This window comes from Equus przewalskii, chromosome 15, assembly GCF_037783145.1.
Source record: "Equus przewalskii isolate Varuska chromosome 15, EquPr2, whole genome shotgun sequence".
NCBI classification, from domain to species: Eukaryota; Metazoa; Chordata; class Mammalia; order Perissodactyla; family Equidae; genus Equus; species Equus przewalskii.
The window spans coordinates 49,167,111-49,186,143 of record NC_091845.1 but is presented as its reverse complement, the minus strand read 5'-3'; the positions used below and the strand labels follow the sequence as shown (position 1 = coordinate 49,186,143).

Below are 19,033 nucleotides of genomic sequence, written 5' to 3'. Positions count from 1 at the left end.
TTTGGTCTGTTGACTAAGGAGAAATCCAATGATGACGATGATGGTAGTAAATGAGAATGGTAACATTTAGAAGTCACTGTACAGTTTGCCAAGATTTTACATATGTTGTCTCATTAACCACGTTGGCCCCTTCAGGACTCATTCTTGTCTAATATTGCATGTGACATTATTTTACCAGAATTGAATGGAAAGAATGCTACCATCGGGTTTTTAAAAAATATTCTAATTGATACCGGAGGCAAAGAGATAGCAATTGTCATGTTATACACATGAAAGGTACAACCGTTAGACCACCCTTTGAGAACCACTGCATGGCTTCTTGATAAGATTCTTTCAACCCCATCCCATTCCTGGATCATGTGAGAGGAGTTTCTGGAAAGCTCTGCAGAGGGTTTTTCTGCAGACAGACATTTCTAGGTAAGGGGATGTTCCAGTTGTCTGCTCTCTGGAGAAGAGCACAGATATTCCCTGCTAAAAAGGACATGCTGAGCTGTTTCATTCTTGCAGGTTAGGAAGTCTCCTTTTAGGAATGCCATTTCAAGTTCCTGTAGCAGTTCTGCATAAAGCCATGCCTAGAAAAATTAGAATTACTTTGATTCTCTATGGCTTTGCAGCCTTTGGTATCAAATGCATTGTGAGTGTGCTCTGAAATTTTGGGGGGAAATTTTTCAAACTTGATTAATTAATACATATGGGGACCCATCATGTTATCTACTGTATGTTAGAGATTCTGGGCACTCTTGGCTGCCTGTTAACTTACAGCTCATGTGGTTGTTGCTTCTATTACCCACTGAGCAAAGAAATGTCTTGCTGGCATAGTGGAGTTCTCTGAGGGTGTTGACTGCTCCATTCTTCTGTTGCCCCCATGCATGCTGTTGGTGACATTTAGCTCCCTCACTTCCTTTTCATCCCTTCTTCTGCCTTTTGCAAAATGTATCACAGTGTTGAATGAATAATAGAAGCCCAAGGACTTGGAGGGGCTGGGAACCATCATGCCCTTGTGTTTTAGTGTTGGCACATTTTCCTCATCGTGGTAATACTTTGATTTGAAGCCAATTATTCAGCATCCCTGGTTTAGCATATATTGCATTACATATTTGGGAAAATAGCATGGTGTCTGTTTGCTCATTCTGCATAGCATTGACTGAGATTTGAGTCTCAATTAATTGAACCAATAATTGTGATATTAAAAACGGTCTCCATATCCAAGGGCAGAGATTAGACCATGGTGGATATTGAGACCTTTGGGCCATGAACTCTGAAATATGCATCTTCCAGAACTGAGCTTGTGACTGTTTGCACATGACCTTACAGCACATGCCTTCAGAGGATGCATTTAAGTTCAAGTCCTAACTACAGTGATGAATTCCGAGCTTTTTGTTATTGGTTTTCTACTTGAAAGACAAAAGGAGTTTTATACCCTGGTATTTGAGGTTCAGTTCAAGGGCAATCTTGGATGAATCACTGTTGGATAGGGAGTTTTGTGAGTGCTGGGTAGTTTGTAATATCCTTTAAAGAGTCCAACCAAGAATCTGCCTGACTGTCCACTGTCCATTCATCCATCCATCCATGTCAAGATTTACTAGTTCCTAGAAGGCACTTGGCACTGTTTACATGCTAGGGTTGTGATGATAAAGCATAGTAATAATCATCATTTATTGGGAACCTACTATAGCTAGACAGTCTCCAATATTCAAAGCGTCTTTGTGAGGTAAGAATTGCATCTGGCATTTTATGAGAACAGAAGCTAAGGTACCTTACCCTGCTCACCCAGCCAGTCAAGGTGGAGCAGGCCTGAGGTATCCTTGTGACATCAGGACCAGAGCAGCATTTCCTTCCATTATGTTAAATAGACTCTTCTATTTGCCAGGACCCAGGCCCACTTTAAAGTGCAGAGTGAGCATTCTGTGGCAGGGTCAGAGCTGGAACAGCCAGCCCCTCATTGGTCGTATCTTCTCTTCTTGGGGTATCTTCTTGCTATCAGTGAAACAAGGAAAGGGATATATGTACACAGGACGGAACCCCTGGAAGGCCCATCCACTCTCATTTCTCTGCTTTGCCCTTTATAGTCTCTCGGAACTTGAGGTTCTGTCCAGACTCACCCTGTCATTTGAAGGTGTAGGCATACAAATGGAGGTCCACTTAGTGAATGTCTAAGTGTTGAAAAGTTACAAATCAAGATAGATTTTAAGTACACTCTGTCTATTCTCCTACTGTGGCAAATACACCTTTGTGACTATCTAGAAGGCCAGGATTGAACTTAGATTTCTCAGGCTCCTCAGAGTTTAGTGCAGAAATTGACAGCTTGAGGAGAGCTGATCCTCAGCCCATCCCTCCACTTCTCTTACCATCTGGCTCCATCCCACATTGCAACGGGCCTCCTGTTCATGCATGTGGGTGCCCCAGCCAGGATAGTCATGCACGTGTATGGAGACTCATCCAAGCTCTGTCCACCCACTCTCCACAAAAGGCTGCTCTTGGGCCTGGAGGTACACCCACTAGAGGCGCAGTTTGCAATTGAGAGGATCAACCCTGGAGAAGAGCTCAACATAGACCCTGAAAGTAGGCTCAGGACTATTTGGGCAGGAAATTCTGGGATCCTGGGCACCTAAAGCATGTCTGAAAAGGAGGGACATTGGCCCTGCCCTTGACCTCGCAAACTTCTTGGGGGAGAACTATATAGCTAGAGGAGGGTTCTCTTGAGTGTGGGGTTTAAGGCAAGGGCCCCTCTTGCCCAGGTCTTAAGCAATACCAGTTCTGCCAAGTCAGAGGATGGAAGGTGCTGCAGAGGTCATATGATCCCCACTATCATTTTGTACAAGATGAGCCCAGCTAGTAGATCTCAGAGCTGTGGAGCCTTGGTGCCCCAGTTCCCCAGACAGTGCCCTGTTCTCATCTTGCACAGTGTGCCTGCCACTTGCATGTAGTTCCAGCAGGCTGGGTTTTTCTAAACATTATCCTAGCAGTGTTCTAGAGTATAAGGGCCTGAGGCTGGGCCCGTGTGGGTGGCTGTGGCTTACATGGACTCTTCTGCAGAGATGTGCTATCAGAATACAGTTTATACAAAGCTGTGAGCTTTGAGGACAGGCTCCTGGGGTGCATATCTCAGCAGCACCACTGACCTGCTTTGTGATTTTTCTTAAACTCCTGGAGCCTCAGTTTCTTCATCTGGAAACTGAGCTAAAGTGCTATCTGCTGGTAGAGTTGTGCAGGTGGAAAATGAAATGTTTGTAGAAGTCTTGGCACAGCACGTGGCTTTGCCCGTAGTGCCACTCAGTGAAGTACAGCTATTCCGATGGTGGCTGTTAATGTTATTGTTCTCCAGGAGCCCTGGGCCCCATTGAGCAGGGGCTGCTATCCCTCCCTCCATCCATCCATCCATCTATTCCTTTATTCAACAACTATCTGTAGAGACCTACCATGTGCTGAGTACAGTTTTGGGAGCTTGGGATTCACCAGTGAACAAGAGAAGCAAAATTCCTTGCCTTAGTGCAGCTGGCATCCTAACAAGCAGAGATAAATCATAATCACAATAATTATAGAAATGGTGTAGAAACTGATAAGTGCTATGGAAGAAAAGAAAAAGTTGATAGGAGAAGGGAGTTGGTCATTCCAAGGTGGTGTGTCATTTTAAATGGGGTGGTCAGGGTAGGCCTTATGAAAGAGGCCATTTGAACAAGGACTTAAAGGAGGTGAGGGAGGGAGCCATGTGGAGAGATGTAGGAGAAGAGCGTTCCAAGCAGAGGGAATAGCCAATGCAAAGGCCCTGAGGCAGAAGTGCCTTTTGCTCCAGGGACAGCCAGGAGGCTAGTGTGACTGGAACAGAATGAGTGTGTGAGCGTGTACATGCATGCAGATTGTAGATGAGGTCAGAAAAGTGACAGAGGCCAGATCATGTAGAGACTTATAGACTACTGAAAGGGCTTGGCTTTTGTTCTGAGTGAGATGGGACCATTTTGAGGGCCCTCAGGCTACTTCTATATTGTCAGTCTGGGCCCCCAGCCTCCCCCACCTTCTGTTCCAGGCTCCCGGCCCCTATCCATGTTGCATTCTCCTGCCAGCCACCATGCCCCAGAGTCCCATTCCCTCAATGGAAATGTCTGCCTCCAGCCAACAATCTGATTCATTGTATTCTGGAGCCCCTTTTTACGGAGGAGTGATGTTGCTGGTGGAAATTCAGTCATGGGGCAGGTCATGGGTGCTCACTTCATTTCTGAGGGGGGCTGGTTGTGGCCGCCCTTCTATGAACCCTGGTTCCACAGGGCTCTCCTCACTCTCCCTGGAGCCCGGGCCTGTGCCCTGGGCCCCTGGGTTCCTGGCTGCCTTTGTCCTGGTGAGGAGTGATAGAGGACAGGAAGATGGGAAGAAGATGTTCCAGGGCGGAGTGGAGGGCGGGTTAGGTACAGCCGGGTGAGGGGGTGTGTGTTAGGGAGCCAACAGGAAACAGGGCTGGGTTTTTGTTCTCCAAGCAGTTCCCAGTCATGGCTCTCCCATGGGGTTTCAGGGCTCCGTCTGAGGAAGCATTGTTCCTGTGGATGGTGCATTCGAGCCCAAACATTTGGCCAAGGCCACGCCAGCATTTGCTCTGCTTGTAACTGTGGCGCAGACGTCAGTTACCCCCCAGGAGATATCTGCCCTGCCCTTGGTGTTGGCCTGGACAGCCTTGCTGTCCTGGGGCTGGAAGGCTTTCCTGGGTCTTGTGCCAAATGATTCCCTTCGTGGCACTGTGGGTGGGCCCTGGGGAAAAGGGGAGCCGGATAAGCAAGGCCTGCTTCACCCACTGCTCCCAGAGGCCGAGGTGAGGGCTGGCCCTGGGTCAGAGGGTTTCCTGTTGAGTCAGAGCTCCCGCTGCTCTGCCCACCCCCTCCCACCCCCACTCCCGGTAAATGCACAGAACCCCCGCAGCTCTGTTTCAGGAAGAGCTGTGCCAGTGGAAACACCAGCACCCTTGTGCAGTGCGTGGGTTATCAGGGCTGCTCAGATGAGGAAGTCCTCACCCTGCCGCCCTGTTCTGCCCTTCCCTGCAGAGGGGAGGCCCTGCCCGTGGGAGAGTCTGGTTATACTGGGCAGTGCAGCTGACCCACCCGCCCCTCACTTCAGAGCTCTGAGTTTTGGGGGGTAAACAGAGGCCCTGGGCTCTGCTAAGGATAAGCTTTGTGATTAGGGAAGGACCCATTTGTCTTCATTTTCCCCACATCCCTTTCATCATGTCTGTGTGAAAATGAAAGCTGAAAGCTATTGTTTATTTAAAAGGCCCATTTACCTAACGCCCCTGGAATTTATTTGCTGGAGCGTTTTCCATTTTCATGTTCAGTTCAGACCTTGGCTACAGCGGAGAGGTTATGTAACCTGGGATGGACTGAATCCCATTGGCATCTGGGCACCCCCAAAGCACCGCCCCCTTAGCCATGCCTGTGAGGGGGCAAGCACCCACTGCATATTCAGTTGCCTCTGTGAGCTGCTGGAGGGAGGGAGCTGGGGAGTGGAAGGAGTTGAAAGAGGAAGAGTTGGCAGCTGTTGCAATGGAGTCAGGAGGAGGATTTCTTTTGGGAGCTGAATTCTCATGTCTTCTCTGGGCCTGCATCCCCCTCCTCAGCTTTAAACCCTCCTCATGTGCAAAGTCTGGGCCCTTCAATCACCCTGTCTCTGCACCTTAGCAAAAAGCCTGAGCATCATTGCCTGAGCCTTGGCGGGATTTGGGAACTGCTTCTGGCACATTCCTTCCTGGCTAGCCTGTGGAATCTGTCTCCACACTCCTATCCATCTCCAGCAGTAGTGGCCTTGAGGGCCTCCCCTGACTGAGGGCCACACTTCCACACCTATTTCCAGCCCAAGATCCCTTGGTTTCTACTCTGAAACCTGGTCTGGGTCTACATGGAGTTATTTTGACAGGGGACAAAGGAAGGGGTGTTGTCCTGGGTTATGATGGGCCAGAAGTTTAACTTGCTTCTGGATTTTTAAAGGAGGCAAAGACACAGAGTGGGTTTCAGAACCCTGACCTTAGTCAACTTAGTCGTGAAGAGGCCCAGTCAGATGGATGGCAGTGGAGGGAGAAGGGGGTGCAGCCTCTGCCTGCCCTCTACACCCCAACCTTCGGAGACAGTCAAAACCCATTCCTTCTTCTACTCTCTTTCTCTCCTCCTGCTGTGGCCTGAGATGTTTGTTCCCTTCACACCATTTTTCCGCTTAAAAATGCTTGTTAGCCCCCATGAAGAACAAGATAACTGTGTGTACTCCTGTATTAGTTAATACAGTGCTAGTTACTGTAACAAATGAACCCTCAGTTTCCGGCAACTTAACCCCCCAGAAGTTTGTTCATTGCTCTTGTATCAAAGAAGAATGTTCCTCAGTGGAGGTAGCTTCTTCCACATGGTGATTCTGGGACTCTGGTTCCTTCCACTGCTGGCTCTGCCATCCCTTAGGGGCCTCAGTCGTCTTCTTCCTGGAGGCAGGAGAAGAAATTGCCAGTGGAGAAGGCAAACCCACTTCTTAAACACTCCTGCCTGGAAAGACCTGCATCCCTTCCACTCACTCTCTGTTGGTGAGAACTAGTCACATGGCCACAACTCACAACGTAGTCCCACGTTGGGAGGCACCACGGTGATCACTCCACATGGCATCCGTGGTAGCACATGGCGAGAAGGGGATGTACTGGAGAGATGGTGAGAGGTGGAATCAGCAGGGCCTGGTGAGTGAGTGTATGTGGGGCAGTGAAGGGAAATCAAGAGTCCAAGCCCCCTCCCCGCCCCCGTCAGGTTTCTAGTTTGGAGAACAGGGTGGCTGGTGCTGCCACCCAAGGAAATGAAGTCTGCAGGAAGAGGGATGAATATCAAGAGGGAAGGCTCCTGTCACGTGCCCAGCATGGGTGGGTGCTGTAGGAAGGACTTGTGAATGCAGGAAGGAATAGAAGCATTAGTCAATGAACTTGAGTCCCTTCTGCCCATCCCATGGAGGTCTAGTTGAAAAAAACTGGTAGCTGTACTCACAGCCTGAAACCACAACTCCTGAAGGATCAGACCAATCTGTTTGCAAGTACAAACCTAATAATAAGAATAATCAGGACAAAAAGCATTGTCAGTAACCCAGGAGGGGACGCCTCCCCAGGCACGGAGCCCTATTCAGTGTCAGGTTATCGTCTCTCTGGGCCTGGGGAGAGGCGAAGGCAACCCCCTGACCCAGGAGGAGGATGAGCGCCTGCCTGCCTTGGGCCAGCACAGCCTCCTCCGCTCTCCTTGGCCTCAGGCTCATTGCTCTAGGGGTGTGGCACCAAGAAGGGCTGGGAGTTGGCATTGCTTGGGCATCTGACCAGAGATAAGCAAGCTGCCCCCTCCTCCCCTCATCAGAAAGAAAGGGGGAGCCGGCTGAGGGCCAAGTCCTGGGCTGCCACTGGGCTGATCCAGGCTGCTGCTGTCACAAGTGAGATCCAGGAAGCCTGGGCCATCTGAGCTCTGAGTCACAGCAGGTCACTGGAGCAGGGGTTGAGGGTCTCTGAGGTGAGGGCTGAGATACGTGCTTGGCCCCATTCCTATCTAAGAGGTCAGACTGGCAGCCTTCTGCTCTGTCTGTTATGCCTTTCTATCAGCAGTGAGAAGGGATACCACCGGGCTTAGGGCAGGTGGGCTGGGGAGGGTGGAACTCACATCCCTGCCTGTGGGGGATCCTGGGCAGAGTGAGGGGAGAGTTTATGGCTGGAATTCCTAGCTGACATCTCCCATCGCTGTCAACAGCCCCTCTTGCCCCTTCTCCCTTCCTTCTGTTAGAGCCTAAGGAGCAGATTCAGTAGGAGGATTAAGATTTGACAGTGAGGAGCACATAGCATTTTTTAGAGCAGGCAGCCCATTGTGTAAGGAAGTTTGTTTGGTTTTCTTTTTAAATTTCTAAATAAAGCAAGAAGTGAAGTATTGAAGGCTGTATAGCAGAGGTTAGGGGCACAGACTCAGAAGCCAGACGGCCCAGGTTTGAATCTAAATTCTACCACTTACAACCTTGGACAAGATGCTTAACTACTCAGTGCCTCAGTCTCCCCACATGTAAAATGGTGATAACACTACCTACCTCTTGAGGTCATTATGAGGGCTAAGTGAGTTAACATTTATAAAATGCTTAGAACAGTACCTAGCACATTATAAATGCCATAAAGTGAATGTTAAATTTAAAAAAAATTAAATTTAGGGACTGGCTGGGTGGTGTAGTGGTTAAGCTCCCATGCTCCTCTTTGGTGGCCTGGGGTTTGCAGTTCAGATCTTGGGTGCAGACCTACAACCTCTCATCAAACCATGCTGTGGTGGTGACCCACATACAAAATGGAGGAAGATTGGCCCTGAGCTAACATCTGTGCCTTAAGCAAAAAGAGGAAGATTGGCAACAGATGTTAGCTCAGGGCCAATCTTCCTCAACAAAAACAAAAAATTTTAATGTAATTGAGGAGTGGGTATATAGCAGAGGGGTGGTGACTCCTAGTCTTCCCCAGTCTTCTCCCTCAGGAATCTCTCAGTCCTTTCTCTGAGAAGATCCGCTTCCTTGTTTTTGTTTTGTTTTGTTTTGTTTTACCCCTCTGCAGCTATGGAGTAATGATGATTATCCCCTGTAGTACCATTTCTAGACTCTGGACAATGTAGTGCACTGCTAGCGGAAATGAATAGGAATAAAAACAGTTTGCAGGAGCCATGCTAGACAGTTTGCATAACTTGCTTTTAATCCTAAAACAAAATACAGAGCCCTGACAGTTGGAGATGTTATGTCCATTTTACAGATGAGGAAACTGAGCCTGACAGTGAGTTTCCTAATTTGGTCCAGGACTCAGACCCTAGTTTATCTGAGGCCCTGCTCTTTCTACAGTGCCAGGCTTCTCCTGTCCCTGCACATGCTGTTGCTTCACTTGTCAGTGTTGATTGTGTATTATCCTCACATTTGATCTCAGGTCGATCACAGTGTCTATTGAGCACCTGCTGAATGGTGAAACTATAGGAAAACAGAAGATAGCTATGGGTTGGGCAGTAATTGAGGTTCAAGAGGAATCAACTGAGGATTGACCTAAAGTGCTGTGTGATTAACTGTCAAGTTCCACATTACTTCCTAGCAGTGCTTCTGGGGTCCACGGGGGAGCCCACACAGGGATCTACAGGCATTGGGGAAGGTTTCCCTAATGGAATATGTAGTGCAGGCTGTGCCATGAAGGCTGAGCAAGGTGTTAGGAGGGGGAGGCCCTTGGAGCACATGGAGAGGAGGTGAGGGCTAGGTGGGACCAAGATCTCGATAGGCAGGGGGAAAAAGAATGCTGGAATAAGGTCACAAAGTTAGATTTAAAATTGATTAGTGTCCTGTGGAGCAGTAAAACTGAAACCTTTGACAATATCTTTCCACCAGACAGAAACCCTCCCCAGATTAGCAGTGGTCCACAAATCAGCATCTAACTTTCCATAGGTTGGGCTTTGTTTGAGAGTAAATAGTAATCAGAACAAAGATCTTGTCCTAGAGAAGCACATGGCCCTTAGATATTCTTGCCAAACAATGTTCTAGTATGATGATGAAAGGGTACCCTTAATGTTTTTGCCTTGTGTCAAATTTGGAAGATTTTTGACCTTGAGAAGAGCAGCAGCAGCATCGTGGTTGAGAGAAAGCCAGGTTGGAAGGGGGAGACAACCGGGTCTCCAAACGTGTGGGAGGCTGGTAGGAGCTGGGAGCCTTGGAGGCCTGAGTTTTGATTGGTGGAGAGAAGGCAGACCCCAGAGGGCCACAACTGCACCAAGGGGACAGGCCCGTCCACCCCAGTGCAGGATCAGCAGCCCTCCTGTGGCCAGTTCCACCACCAGGCCAGACAGTACCCTTGGTACCCAAGGGCCAGGCTCGGGGGGAGAAGAAAACACAGTGGGAAAAGGCAATAGAAGCAAGAAGTGAGGATATCAGGGAATTCTGATGGCAGGTGACCAGATCGGAGTCTGAAAACTGCACAGAAAACACGAGGAGGATTGAAAGCAAACAGACTCTGAGTTGAGAAACTAGTTCTCCTCGTCCCGAGTACACAATTCAGAGAATCGCACAAAAGCGTAAACACTGCAAAACAAATTTAGCTCTCTTTATTTTAGTAATCAGAGGTGGCCCTGGGAATGCTGGTCAGAGCAGAGTTTGATTCAGATCCCTTTGGCCTTGCTTGGCTTTTCCTCTGTGTTCGAATGACTTGCTTAGTCTGCTTCTCCATCCATTCCTTTCCTGGCTTGATGCTTGGGTTGTCAGCTTGATGGCCATGTACATATGAAGAAAGCTACAGGGTGGTTTCCTGCCACCCAGTTTTTGAGAGTGTTCTCTTTGTCCCTGTGTGTGGCATTGGAAGTAAGCCCAGCCCAGCCCTGAGCCAGGACCTCTCCCCTTGTGGGGTTCAGTCTGCCTCTGTGCCCAGGCCCTACAGGTGATCAAAGCTCCATCGCCTTGTGCTACCGTGGCAGGAAGGTGGAACCACTGCTTTCTGGTTGAAGATGGTTTCTTTCTTCCATTCATTCATTGATCCATCTGTCCAGTGTGTTTGAGCACCCAACATGGGCCAGCATTGTGCATGGTGCTATGGATACTGTGCTGAGGAAGAGCAGATGGGGTCCTTGCTCTACTAAAGGTTCCGCTATGAATTACATATCTCTGGGATAAATGTCTCCTTCCGGCTGTGATACCTGCCATGAAGAAACATGTCCCTATTAAAGTGTAGCCGGATGTTACATAGGACGTTCTCTTGTCAGTTTCCACGGAGCCCCAAGAGGTTGCGAGTTTTTCCCACATCCTTAGTCTGGATGCTTGATGACCTATAAGGACTTGGAAAGAGAAAGCTGCCACTCAGTTTGGACCCCTGGTCCCTTACCGATGTCCAAGGTACAAAGGGATTGCCATTAGAGAGGCCCAGGAAGTTGGATGTTGGAGAGAGGAGGTTTTAGAGAAGGCTGATGGTGTGGTATGGTGGTTTCCCACCTGAGCCTGTTGGAAGAGAGAAGAGAGTGCATCCCCCCAAGCCGAGATAAAGGAGGAGACCACTCAGAGCCCTGGCCTGTGCATCTTCCCGAGTCTCAGGGCACAAAAGTGAATGTCAGGCAGACAGCTTAAAGAGGGGCTAGTGGAGCCCTGAGAATGTCTTGCCCTCCTGGAGGAGGACGTATGAGTGCATCACAGGGAGAGAGCTGGCCCACTATACCATCCTGAGCCATTTAAAAGGGATTTTACCTTGGGTGACCCCGGGGAAGGGCAGTGGTACCATAACCAAAACCCGAGGCCCCTGGGGACAGTCAGAAGAGACCATGTGCCCTTCTTAGCTGCAGGTGAGGGTCTCAATGCTAGGGAAATGCCAGGGAGCCCTCAAATGAGCCTGAAAAAAGATCAACTAGGAACACCCATCAAGCCTAGAGAGGTCAGTGTGCAATGCTGCCAACCCACAGAAGTGTCCAGGGGACAGACAGCTTTGAACACCTGCAGTGGCCAGAGAAAACCAATACCCGATGATAAATGTTCCAGCGGGTGTGCCTTCCCCGCTCCCATCCTCCTAAAAGAGGTCCTAAGCAGCTGCTGGGAAAAAGAGGATAAGAGAGAAAATGACCACAGATTTCCCACCCTGTACGCCCACCTCCTAGCAGCCTTCAAGTCTGAAATAGGATGCAAGAAACTTTCTCTTATGGAATTTGGAAATTTTTACTATTCTGTAGGACTTGTCATTTTAATACTGAGTGAGATTATTCTGGAGGTTACAGTGACTGGAAGACTTCTCATGACCTAAGAGTAATCTGAGATAATGGGACCTGCCCAAGGTTTCATCCAGGGGCCAACCTAGATGTCTAAGGGCTTAGGAGCTGCAATCAGTACCGCATTTCAGGAAGATCATTCTGACTGCAGGACAGGAAAGAGGTGTTAGAGATTAAATGTGGATGCGAGGAGACCAGGTAAGAATTTTGCCGTGGTCTGTGGTAGAGGTGAGAGGGGAGCACAGGCTGCAGAGAAGGCAGGAGACAGTGAGTGTAACTCCCATGGTCTCCTTTTGTCTCTATTGTGGACTCATCTCTCTTGTGTAAAGAACTCAGTGTCTGATTTAGCTCCCCTCTGCCACCCAGGACCTACTATATGCACGTATCTACAGTAGGTACTTGATAAATGATTGGTGAATGAAGATTTCTTAAATAAGGTATAGTGAGAAAAAGCATTGGAGTTTGTTTCAATTCAGTTATCTCTTATGACAATAATGCTGCATAACAAACTTAAAACCTCAGTGGCATATAATAAGCATATTGTTCATAAATCTGGGGTTAGCAGTGGCTCAGGTGGACAGCTCTGCTCATTTTGGCAGGGCGTGTTCACATAGCTGGGAGTCAGCTGGCTGTTGGCTATCTAGACTGGCCCTGGCTGGGAACTCTGTGGCAACTCGGCTCTGTTTCACATGTCTCTCGTCCTCTAACAGGCCAGCCCATGCGTGTCCTCGTGGAGATAGAAGAGGCATAAGAAAGCAGAACTGGGGCATTGATGCAATCATTCTACCACAGATAGACATAGGTGTGACCCATCTGCAACACTCACTAGTCATGTGACCTTCAGTGAGTTACTTTGCACTTTGTGACTTAATATCTTCATCTGCAAAATGGGGCTAAAAAAAAGTATCTCACTGAGCGGTAAGGATTAAATAACAGCAGTAATGTCTCCTTCCCACTATACCATCCTGAGGGGGTAAGTAATTCTGCCTGTGGCACCAGTCTAGAAGAAGAAAAGATGAAAAAGAGCTCAAAGGGAGGGAAGGGAACTCTAGGCTGAAGAAATAACATATCCAAAGGCATGGAGTTAGGGTAGTACAAAGGCTCTGTGAATGAGGAGGTGAGAAAGAGTGCAGAAAGGTGGACTGAAGTCTCCCTGTGCTCTAGGGGTGTGGTGCTAGGGAGTTCTAATCTTATTTTGCTGGAAGAGGGGAACCATGGAAGATTCTGTAGGAAGGGAATTATTTATTTCATTCAACAAGCATTTCTTTAGCACTTACCATCTGTGACATATTCTTTTAAGTGCTGGGGATACAACAGTGGTCAATCACAGTCTAGTGGGAGAGTCAGGGTGGGCAAGAAGATCTCAATATAGATGAGATCAGCCAAGAGAAGTACCAGCCTGGAGATATGCTGCTACCGTATGGGGTTTTGCCCCTCATCCATAAGCAGAGAGCCTGCTCTTAGGCCCCCAAGTGTGTGAAGCCGCCTCTGCTTACAAAACTTTATTTTTCGTGACCAAAGCCATCTCATACTGATGGGCTGAGGAAGAAGCAGCTGAAGGGAGCAGCTCAGGAGTCTCTGAGGGTCCTTCATGCCAGGAATCCCTCCACTTGAACTAAGGGCTTGGGCATCTTTTGGCATATAATATTTTATCAGATCCCTGGGTTTGTGGGAAAGGCTGCAGCAATGAACTTTTAAGCCTGGTGGGTGGTGCCTTTCATTTGTTACCTGTTATGCAGACATCTGGAAAATTTGTAAGGAGTCATAATAAAGAAAAAAGTGAAGTGAAAGCAAACATGGTGAATGGACAGAGATGAGTTGAGACTGATAGGCCAGCAGGAATGGCTGCTGCTAAGACCTCATCCTTGTAGGATGGAGTCAGTTCTTTCCCTGAGCAGTAGAAGTGTGTATGAGCATGGCATAGTGTATGAGTCAGCTTTTGCTGAGTAACAAACCTCCCCCAAATTTAATGGCTTAAAACTACTGCCACTTATTATTGTCTGTGAGTCACTAGGTCAGCTGGGCAGTTCTGCTGATCTGGGCCATTCTTAGCTTGTCTTGGATGGGCTCACTCATGTGTTAGAGTTCAGCTTGCAGGCCGGCTGGGAGCTGGCTTACTCAAGTGTCTTGTACTTGGCTGGGGTGACAAGGGTGACTGGGCCACTGTCTCCCATCATCCAGCAGGCTAGCCTGGGCTTTTTACATGGTGGTTGGGAAAGATTCTAGGAGTGAGAGTGAAAGCGAGCAAGCCCTTTTGAGGCCTGCGCTTGGAAGCAGCACAGTGTCATTTCTGCTGCATTCTGTTGGCCAAAGCAAATTCAATGGATGGGGAAATAGACTCTCCCTCTTGATGAGAGGAGCCCCCATGTCATATTTTCAGGACACGCATGTGGGAAGGAGTGGAAAATTGTGGCCATATGCTGTGCACAGAGCATGTGGGCTCTGGAGTCACACGGGAGGGTCAATCCAGGATTCTCCACTTGCCCACGTTCCTCATCCACAAGATGGGAACGCTAATAGAGTCTATCTCAGAAGATCATTTTGAGGATTAGATAATGCATGTATACCTAATACCTAGTAAAACCTCAGTAAAAATAAAAAGCATTTTGTGCATTTTCCTCATAACTGATTCTATATTCTCATTTTTTTGGTTTGGAAAATGTATTCTCTGTAGGTTTACCCTTGTTGAAGCAGTAGGCAGAATTGTCATCTCTGTTGTTGTGGTATAATGTGAACTCAGGAGTGCAGATTTGGAAAGCAGTAAGGGATGAATATTCATCCAAACACTGGAAATTTGGGAAATGAGAATGGGGGAGGAAGTGGGGCTCTCATCTTTGCTGGAGAGTCTATGAAATGAAGCTTTTGGGTAAACATGAGAAGAGCTTTTCATTCATTCTCATTTCTCAACACTTCCTTAATGTCCTAACATTATGAAGACAGTAATTCTAATCATTTCTTTATTCAGTCAATAAAAACAAGCACTTTTTGTATACTAGAGTCTGTGCTAGGAGCCAGAGACACAACAAAATAAGGCATTAAGACTTTCCACCTGTATTAAAGGATTTCAGTTTCATTGTTTGCCCAGAGAACTCTGAGGACTGCCACTGACTCTGAAGTTACAGATTCTCAAGCTGGATGTTCAAGACCCTTCACAATATGGTCTCAGGTTATGCTTCCTGGTCTCCCTCTGTGTCCTGTTCCTGTGCTACACTCAAGTCAAAGTGCACTCTTCCTTGTGCCCCAACCACGCCCAGTGCTTTTGTATGCTTCCAGATAGACCCAGAGCAGGAATGGACTCCTTACTGCAGGGTCGGGGGTAGAGAGCAGCCAAGCTGAGGAGGAGGCCTGGGCTGGATGTAGGGATCCTGAACCAGCACATGGCTGGGATCTGTGGGGTTCAGAGTCTGTAGATATGAGACTGTCACTTCCCTCTCAAGAGGCCTTCACTGATGCTCTGCTGACCTTTATAACTCTCCATGATCTGCCATTCCTCAGAGCTCCCCTTAAAGTGGTCCGTGGACCAGTCTTGACCTCCTTGAGGAGCTCCATGTGCAGAAACGCTCTATTCTTCTTCTGCCTACAACATCTTTCTATTGACAGTGCACCCCGTCCTAGGAGTTCCACAGGCAATGACAGAAACCCCCCCCCCCACCCTCAATGACCCACCCAGATACACTCCCATATTTCTAGGGAATATCTAAAGGACTGAGAGGCTGCATAGCCTGCCCCATTCTCTTTTCCCTTCACCTACAATTATTTGATGAGAAAAGTAGGATATAGCACAACACAAATGCTAATTCGATAAATGGCATAAAGTAGTTGAAGATGTCCATGGACGCTAGTCATGTGCCTGCGGAAGAGCGACTTTGAGTGTGACTTCCTCCTGGACCCATGATGGGACCATTTATGTCCCATCGTTAGCCCTTCTAAGACCCACTAGCAACTTTGTGAGATTCCAGACTCTTTTCCTGTACACCTCCTAGCCTTACTGGACGGAAAAGGGGAATAGTGGTTCCTTTCTTTCTGCCATGCCTCCATCTTCCTTGAAGCCTTCCATTTCTCCTCCAAGACATTTTTACTAAGCAGAACAGCTCTTAACCAGACCTTAACTGCTCCATAGAGGGGCAGGTGGGAGAAAGGGGGGTGTAATGTGAACAAATACAGAACAGCTCTCTGGGAAAGAAAGCTCCCTCAGCCTGCCAGAATGCAGAGGCCAGGAGGATCAGGTAATGAGTACTGGGAGAGCAGAAGTTCCTCTGTCACCCACTCAGGTGTTACTCCCAGAAAGCAGTAAGTAAAAGTGGAGATGTGGTACCAACATTGGAATTCACTTTTTAACACTTCATTAACGGGAGTCAACTATTGGTAATTCCCCAGAAGCAGCATATTGCTGAGGTAGCTTCATAAGATCTCCAGAAGCTACTTCCATTTAGGAATTTTTCTAGGGATTCCAGATAGAATATTGATAATTTCCAGACACCATGGCTTCTGCTAACCTCAACATAAGCAAAATTAGGCTTTATCTCTGATATTAGCCAGACTTAAACTCCATCAGGACAGACTTTAATGAAATTCTCACATACATACCAGAACTTGCATTCATTCCTTTAATCAGAATCTTAAAGGCAAAATTAATGGCTTTGTTTTTTGAAAAATATCCCCAAAGTATCCCCTAAAATATCTCCCAAACAAACACCTTTGTTCTTTTTAATCCATCAATTTATTCAACTAACATTATTATGGACCCTTTGTGAACCAACACTCTTTTAGGAATTAGAGATACAAAACTAAGTGACCCTTGGGGCTGGCCCCGTGGCCGAGTGGTTAAGTTCGCGCGCTCCGCTGCAGGCGGCCCAGTGTTTCGTTGGTTCGAATCCTGGGCGCGGACATGGCACTGCTCATCAAACCACGCTGAGGCAGCGTCCCACATACCACAACTAGAAGAACCCACAACGAAGAATATACAACTGTGTACCGGGGGCTTTGGGGAGAAAAAGGAAAAAAATAAAATCTTTAAAAAAAAAAAAAAACTAAGTGACCCAATGAGGTCCCTGCCCATTGTGTCGCAATAATTGAGGCACATATACCATAAAGGTAAAATATAGGTAGCAAACTCTAGGGACTAAAGTAAACTTCCTTAATTTAATAAAGTGTATCAACCAGAAACCCAATCAAGCATCATATTTAATGGTGAAATATAGAAATAATTAGCATTATTGTAGGAACTATAGGCAAGAATGCTTGCTATTTTTGCTGTCTATTGAAGGTTCTTGCCAATGAAATAAGGCAAGAAAAATAGGTATGAATAGAAAGTGAAAGATAACAATGTCATTATTTACAGATGATACTTTCTATCTAGAAAATCTAACAGAATAATAGATTCCAGCAATTTAACTGGATCCATACACAAAAATCAGCTTTCCTGTATACCAGTACTTAGTGAGAAAATATCACTTTAAAAAATAACGATTCACAATAGCAGTAAATATAAAGTATCTTAAGAATGAACATATTAAGAAATGTGTAAGACTCATATAAGGAGAACTATAAAAAGGACTTAAGAGATTTGATTAAATAAAGGAATATACCACACAAAATATGAAGAGGCAGTTCATAGTCTAGGAAATACAATAGTGCAATAAACAAACAAAATATGTATTTATTCTCACTTATAATCAAGGAAGTACAAAACAATGAAATAACATTTTTCACCTATCATATTGTCAAAAATTTTAAAAGATTAACAATATCAAATGTTGGTGAAAATAGGGAAATAGTTATTTGCATTACTAGTGATGGGAGTGTAACTTCCATCACATGTTTTAATTGTTCATATCCTTCAACATAACAACTCCACTTTTTAATGTCTTCTCTACAGAAATATTTGCACACTTGCTCAAAGCAAAGACTTTTATTACAGTGTTGTTTATTATACTAGAAAAATTGAAACCACCTAAATATCCACAAATAGGGAGATTGTTAGATGAGCTGTAATAGAGTAATACTGTGGAATCTAATATGCAGCAGGTAAAAAGAATGAGGCAGATATATTTGTACAGACATGGAAAGCGCTCAGAGATCCTACTTTAAAAATGAGAAAAGAAATGAAAGTAACATAGTGGTTGCTGTGACGCACAGCTCGGGGCTCAGATCTTCCTCCAAGAACGGACTTCTTCCTCTAGCTAATGCCTTTAGCTGTGATGTCCCTTTATGTATCACCCTCAGCCTTCCTTGTCCAAGGTCACACCCCCTACCTGGAGCAACCTGCATCCAATGGCTAATCTTCAGAGGAATAAAGGCCTGGGCCTCGTGGCCCAACTTGGAACAACCCTGAAAGGTCATTCCATCTTTAGAACTCTCTAATAATAATAATAATTAATAATAACATAGATAATGATGATTATTATTTCTTGAGTAATTAATAGGTTTGGCTAAGGCTTCTATTGAGACCACATCACAGCTCAACTTCTCTGTCCGCTCAGTCTGCTTCTGTCCCTTCCCCTCCACAAGTGTTGATCCCAAGGACACTCCCTAATAATCCTCATGCACACTTATCACCATCTCAGAGTTGGCTTCCCCAGAACTCAGCCTGTGACAATCAAGTTGTAGAACCATGGACGTAGTTGATACCATTTACATTAAAACAGTCCCCACCATGCTATGTATTTCTTTATATATGTGTGTGTATAAAATACATTTTTTAAGTTCTGGAATGCTGATAACAATGACCACGTATGGAGAGGGAACTGAAAAGGGCAAGGAGGAGAGTTGATCTTATATATCAAGACTATATTCATGTATTTCTTGAGTAATTAATATACACACATGTGCGTGTGCATGTATACACACTCCTCAAGTTCTAGGGCAACACTATGAAGGAAGCTCAGGGAAGAAGTGATGACGTTTAAAGATTGTCCTAAAGGATAAATTGGAGTTCCTTCAAGGATTATAGACTTCTTCCCAAACCTTTTGAGGAAGTCTGGAGTTCTAAACTAGGATCCACACTTCCTGTCTCCACTATGTTTCCTAACATTTTTTTAATGAGAGATTTCCAACATCAGAAATGTGTACAGATTTTCACAGTGAATACCCATATACTCATCATTTTTATTCTACAATTAACATTTGACTGTATTTGCTTTTTCACACATCTGTCCATCATCATCTTTTTAAAAAAATATATTTCAAAGTAAGTTCTTGGCTCTCTCAAAATGCTATCTTCCTTCATTGTATGATTTTTTTATGTTAAGATTTAGATTCTCTTTTTCATTTGAACCCTTCCATTTATTTTACTAAATTAGGCACACTCTTCTAGTTTT

General features: G+C 46.2%; 1 protein-coding gene and 1 long non-coding RNA gene across 3 annotated transcripts in view; one reads left to right on the top strand and one right to left on the bottom strand.

Moving 5' to 3' along the window:
* Positions 1–19,033, top strand: part of ITGA9 (integrin subunit alpha 9) — a 331,274-nt gene that overhangs the window by 128,387 nt on the left and 183,854 nt on the right. The window lies entirely within an intron of this gene.
* Positions 6,226–19,033, bottom strand: part of LOC139076182 (uncharacterized) — a 34,384-nt gene continuing 21,576 nt past the window's right edge. Inside the window, exon 2 of the long non-coding RNA XR_011527514.1 lies at positions 6,226–6,442. This is a non-coding gene — a long non-coding RNA (uncharacterized lncRNA). The remainder of the gene's footprint in view (positions 6,443–19,033) is intronic.